Raw genomic sequence first — 6348 nt, forward strand, 5'->3', positions numbered from 1 at the left:
CCTTCCTTCCCTCCTTCCTTCCTTCCCTCCTTCCTGCCTTTCTTCTTTCCTTCCTTCCCTCCCTCCTTCCTGCCTTCCTTCTTGATTTCCTTCCTGCCTTCGCTCCCTCCTTCCCTCCCTCCCACCTTCCTTCTTCCATCCCTCCTTCCCTCCTTCCTTTTCTCCCGCTCTCCTTCCTTCCCTCCCTCCCTTCTTCCTTCCCTCCCTCCCTCCTTCCTTCGGAATGGGCTGTTATAATCAGCAATATTTAGGCCATCTCGTGATTGGGGCTGCGGCTTCTGTCTGACTTCTGGGCAGTTGAATCTGCTGGGGGTGGGAGGGGGGGTGGCATTTATCTCCTTTGGAGGAGTCAAAAATAAAGACATGAAATATGTCCCTGGAGAACGCCCCCCCCCCCCACAAAGGGAGGCCTCGGGGACAACGGCTGCTTCTCCTGGTAGGGATGTAAAAAAAGGTTAAAACTTTGCTAGGGCGAAGGCCGTTCAGAAAATACCGGCTCCTGGGAGTTCTGCCGTATGCGTAGCCTGCATGAGTCACCTTATCTGGGTAGTGGCTGGAGAGTTGGAGAGCAGGAGAGATTAACAGCCCCAAATGATCTGGTTAGTGGACTTGCTTGTTTTATAGGCAACCCCTCCATCGATTGCTTGGAAGAGGAACTAACTTCTTCCTGGGGGAAGAGCAATAGCAATAGTAATAGCAGTTAGACTTATATACCGCTTCATAGGGCTTTCAGCCCTCTCTAAGCGGTTTACAGAGTCAGCATATCGCCCCCACAGTCTGGGTCCTCATTTCACCCAGATAGATAGATAGATGATAGATGATGGATAGATAGATAGATAGTAGATAGATAGATAGATAGATGATAGCAGTTAGACTTATATACCGCTTCATAGGGCTTTCAGCCCTCTCTAAGCGGTTTACAGAGTCAGCATATCGCCCCCACAGTCTGGGTCCTCATTTCAACCAGATAGATAGATAGATGATAGATAGATGATAGGTAGATAGATAGATAGATAGATAGATAGATAGATAGATAGATAGATAGATAGATAGATATAGAGAGAGGGAGGGAGGGAGAGATAGAGATAGATAGAAAGATAGATATAGATAGATAGATAGATAGATAGATAGATAGATAGATAGATAGGTAGATAGATAGCAGTTAGACTTATATACCGCTTCATAGGGCTTTCAGCCCTCTCTAAGCGGTTTACAGAGTCAGCATATCGCCCCCACAGTCTGGGTCCTCATTTCACCCAGATAGATAGATAGATAGATAGATAGATAGATAGATAGAGAGAGAGAGAGAGAGAGAGAGAGAGAGAGAGAGAGAGAGAGAGATAGATAGAAAGATAGAGAGAGAGGATAGATTAGATAGATCGATAGATAGATAGATAGATAGCAGTTAGACTTATATACCGCTTCATAGGGCTTTCAGCCCTCTCTAAGCGGTTTACAGAGTCAGGCATACGCCCCACACAGTCTGGGTCCTCATTTCACCAGATAGATAGTAGATGATAGATAGATGATAGATAGAAGAGATAGATAGATAGATATAGAGAGAGGGAGGGAGGGAGGGAGAGATAGATATAGATAGAAAGATAGATATAGATAGATAGATAGATAGATAGATAGATAGATAGATAGATAGATAGATAGATAGCAGTTAGACTTATATACCGCTTCATAGGGCTTTCAGCCCTCTCTAAGCGGTTTACAGAGTCAGCATACGCCCCCACAGTCTGGGTCCTCATTTCACCCAGATAGATAGAAGATGATAGATAGAGATGATAGATAGATAGATAGATAGATAGATAGATAGATAGATAGATATAGAGAGAGGGAGGGAGGGAGAGAGATATAGTAGAAGAAGATATAGATAGATAGATAGATAGATAGATAGATAGATAGATAGATAGATAGATAGCAGTTAGACTTATATACGCTTCATAGGGCTTCAGCCTCTCTAAGCGGTTACAGGTCAGCTATTGCCCCAACAACAATCGGGTCCTCATTTCACCACCTCGGAAGGATGGAAGGCTGAGTCAACCTTTGAGCCGGTGAGATTGAACAGCCGAACTGCAGAACTGCAGTCAGCTGAAGTAGCCTGCAGTGCTGCATTTAACCACTGCGCCACCTCAGCTCTAGCGGGGGGGGGGAAGCTGCAGGGGATGTAGATTCCCATTAAATAAACAGATGGCTTCTTTCTTGGATGCCTTTGCAAAACTCTTGTTTTGTTTTTAGAAGAGCTGTTTGTTATGCTACCAAAGGAACCTCCATGCACAGAGCAAATCTACCTTTCATTCAAGGTGCTGGGTGGGGTGGTGGTGGCTTGGTAAAGTATGCTGGCTGTAAGACGTCCCTCCCCTCCCCCAGGTCACCCTTCTGGGTGTGATAAGAGCAGCAGGTGTTTCCTTCCCGCCTGGAATGGGGAGGGGGACTGGGCTCACCCCTCCCTCACTGAAGCGACCTTCGAAAGCGCTAATGCGTTTCCCACCTGTTTTTTTTCTCAACTTCCAAGGAGAAATTAAGAGCATCAACCGAGGCGAAGGTGCATCATGTTTGGGGGATTTCTGCGCCCCCCCCCCATGTCCATTGCCTGTTGCCAGGTAAACTCGGAAAGGACAGGTGAAAGCAATGGGAAAACTCTTGATTAGGCTTCATTTCGAGCGAAATCTCCCATGCTGTGAGCTCGAAATTCAATTCAAATTTAATGAATTTTATGCCGCCCAAACCCGAGGACTCGGGCGGCTTACAGAAATAACTCTCTAAAACAGTGTTCTCAACCTTGGTGACTTTAAGTCCTGTGGACTTCAACCCAGAATTCCCAGTCAGCACAGCTGGCTGGGGAATTCTGGGAGTTGAAGTCCACAGGACTTAAAGTCACCAAGGTGAGAACACTGCTCTAAAAGAATAAAAAAATTAAAACAGAGAAGAAAAGCAGGTTAAAAAAGACACATCATGCACTCAATCAAGGGTGGGGAATTCTGGGAGTTGAAGTCCACAGGACTTAAGTCACCAAGGTTGAGAAACACTGCTCTAAAAGAATAAAAAAATTAAAAAACAGAGAAGAAAAGCAGGTTAAAAAAGACACATTATGCACTCAATATAGGGGGGGGGATTGAGGCTGGACCTCATTCATGAGGTCAACAGCTCCAGGCCTGCCGGAATAGCCAAGTTTAGTAGCCTTCGGAAGGCGAGAGAGTGGGAAGGGTCGGATCTCTGGGGGGGGGGTGTAGATCGTTCCATAGGGCCGGGGCAGCTACAGAGAAGGCCCTCTCCCTGGGGAGCCGCCAGCCGACATTGTCTGGTTGACGGCACCTGGAGAAGGCCCACCCTGTGTGATCTTATCGGTGTGTGTGTGTGTTTTGGTCTGTGAGAATTCGTTTGGAATAGATGCACCTGAACCCATTCAAATCCCTCCGAGTGTTTTCTTTAGCGAGACGTATGGAAAAGGGCAGGTGTTGTGTGGAAAGATGCCAGCAGTCAAACTGTATTCGGCGGAGCTCCGATATACGATATATCTCCCGCATGTTAAGGGTGGATCCTCTCTCCGGCTTTTTCTCACAGTCTCGTGGTGCCCTAGAGGAGAGGCGTCTCCCTTCGCTGATGGTGAATAGGTTGCCATAACTGTAACCTGGATCTTTTATCAGTCTGGGAACCAAGGCTTAGATATGGGTGGGCGTAGCTCTGGGTGCTGCAGTTTATGAATTTCCATTCCCTGAACAGGGAAGTTGGACTGGATTAAGCGTGTGATTGTTGGACTAGATCAAAGAAGAGAGGGTCAAGTGTTAATGCCACTTTATAAGGCCTTGGCAAGGCCGTACTTGGAATACGGCATCCAGTTCTGGTTGCCACGACGTAGAAAAGATGCGGAGACTCTGGAAAGAGTGCAGAGAAGAGCAACAAAGAGGATTTTAGGGGGATGGAGGCTACACATACGAGGAACGGTTGCAGGAACTGGGTGTGTCTAGTTTAATGAAAAGAAGGACTAGCGGAGACATGATAGCATCTTCCAGTATCTCAGGGGTTGCCACAAAGAAGAGGGAGTCAAGCTAGTCTCCAAAGCACCTGAGGGCAGGACAAGAAGCAATGGGTGGAAACTAATCAAGGAGAGAAGCAATTTAGAACAGAGGAGAAATTTCCTGGCAGTTAGAAGAATTAATCAGTGGAACAGAATTTGCCTCCAGAAGTTCTGAATGCTCCGACACTGGAAGTCTTTAAGATGATGTTGGATAGCCATTTCTCTGAAACGGTGTAGGGCTTCCTGCCTAGGCAGGGGGTTGGACTAGAAGACCTCCAAGGTCCCTTCCAACTCTGCTATTGTATTATGTATTAAGTGATTGTCCAATGCACTTGAAGGCAGGACAAGAAGCAATGGGTGGAAACTAATCAAGGAGAGAAGCAATTTAGAACTGAGGAGAAACTTCCTAACAGTGAGAACAATTACCCAGCGGAACAGAAGTTGTGGGTCCTTCATCAGTGGTGGGATCCAGCCAGTTTGCACTATCCAGGAGAGCCGGTTTGTACCTTTCTAAACAGTTAGAAGAACCGTTTGTTGGAAGAAATCTCATTTTGTTTTTCACACTTTATAGAGCTAATCCTGTAAGGAAGGCAGGAAGGACGCATTCTGGTGTTGTTTCTAGCCTAATCTTTATTGCCCTGCTTTCAGAAACTGCCCCTCCGGTTAAACCCTGATTCCATTGTCACAGCTAAGGCAAAGCGCCCATTGATGTGAGTGGCATTGAGTTGGCCACGCCCACATGCTCACATGGCCACTGAGCCCCGCCTACCCGGATGGTCATTAGGGCAGAGAACCGGCCTGTTCAATTATTCGAATCCCACCACTGGTCCTTCATCCCTGGAGGGGCTTTTAAGAAGAGACTGGACAATTACTTGCTCGAGCAGGGGGTTGGGACTAGAAGACCTTCAAGGTGCTAGTCATTACTTTAAAGCCCTACATGGCTTGCGACTTAGATATCTGAGAGACCGCCTCCTGCCACATACCTCCCAACGACCAATAAGATCACACAGGTTGGGCCTTCTCCGAGTGCCGTCGACCGGACAATGCCGGCTGGCGGCCCCTCGGGGGAGGGCCTTCTCTGTAGCTGCTCCGGCCCTGTGGAACGATCTACCCGTAGAGATCCCGGGCCCTTCCCACTCTCTCGGCCTTCCGAAAAGCCACTAAAACCTGGCTGTTCTGGCAAGCCTGGGGCTGTTGAACAAGACTCCCAGCCCACTTCAAACGGAATGTATGGTGTGTTGTTTTTTAAATTGCATCTCTCTTTATTTTTAATTTTAATTTTGATCGTTCTGTAAGCCGCCCAGAGTCCTGCGGGATTGGACGGCATACAAATTTATTAAATTGCTAATTGCTAATTGACCTCCAAGGTCCCTTCCAGCTCTCTTCTGATTGATTGATTGATTGATTCCCAACCTTGGCCACTTGAAGGTGGGTGGACTTCCAGAATTCTGGGAGTTGAAGTCCACCCATCTTCAAAGGCCAAGGTTGGGAAACCTGGACTCAATACTCTCCTTCACTCCCACTTCACACTTTACTTGTCCTTCGATTTCTGGAAAAATCAGATGGCAGCCAGATTCTTTCCAGCATGGAAGAATAACCTTCTCCCCAAGAGACCTTTCAGTGTCCTTTAAGCTGGCCTTATTCAGGCGCCCACAAATGTTAACGCCACTAGGCGACCTTCAACAAAAAATCACAGTTTCCCCCAGAAAGTTTCCAAACCCCCAAGTCTGAAAAACAGTAGCCTCTTCCCTCTCCTGGCAGGGTTCCTACTTGGGGTACAAAACCCCAAAACCCCAATGGGAAAAATCAGAGGCCTTCAGAGGATAGAGATGGACCTCTGCCTGTTGACCTCATCCTGCATCTCCTTCAGCTTCTGGCGTGGCTTTTGGTGGGTCCGTCCTGAGTCAGGCTGATGTCATCGAAGCTGGCGACTTCCTCCAGATTGTCCTCCCGCCTGGGCGTTCCCTGACCTCGGGGGTTTACTCCCTACTAGTAAAAGCAACACTTAACTAATTAGGGAACGAAGGGCCTCCTCGACTTAAAAGACGTAACCGTCTCATCAGCAAAACACGGGTTAGACAGGCGGACGGCCTGTAGTTTTGTAAAATGTGGCAAATTCTATTCCGTTTCCTGAAATTGAGCTTGGGGGGGTGGTGGTGCGACCTGATGGTTCGCGCCTTTTCGAATGGGATAATTTCACGGCGGGCCCAGTGAGCCATGCGGCGTGTTGCGCAATGCCTGGGCTGTAAAATAGGGACTGAGCGAGAGAGCGGCATTTTTGGCGTGGAGAGAATTGAGCAAACAAGGAAACGGCTCATCCCTTT

The sequence above is a fragment of the Thamnophis elegans genome, chromosome 12 (genome assembly GCF_009769535.1).
Source record: "Thamnophis elegans isolate rThaEle1 chromosome 12, rThaEle1.pri, whole genome shotgun sequence".
Lineage (NCBI taxonomy): Eukaryota > Metazoa > Chordata > Lepidosauria > Squamata > Colubridae > Thamnophis > Thamnophis elegans.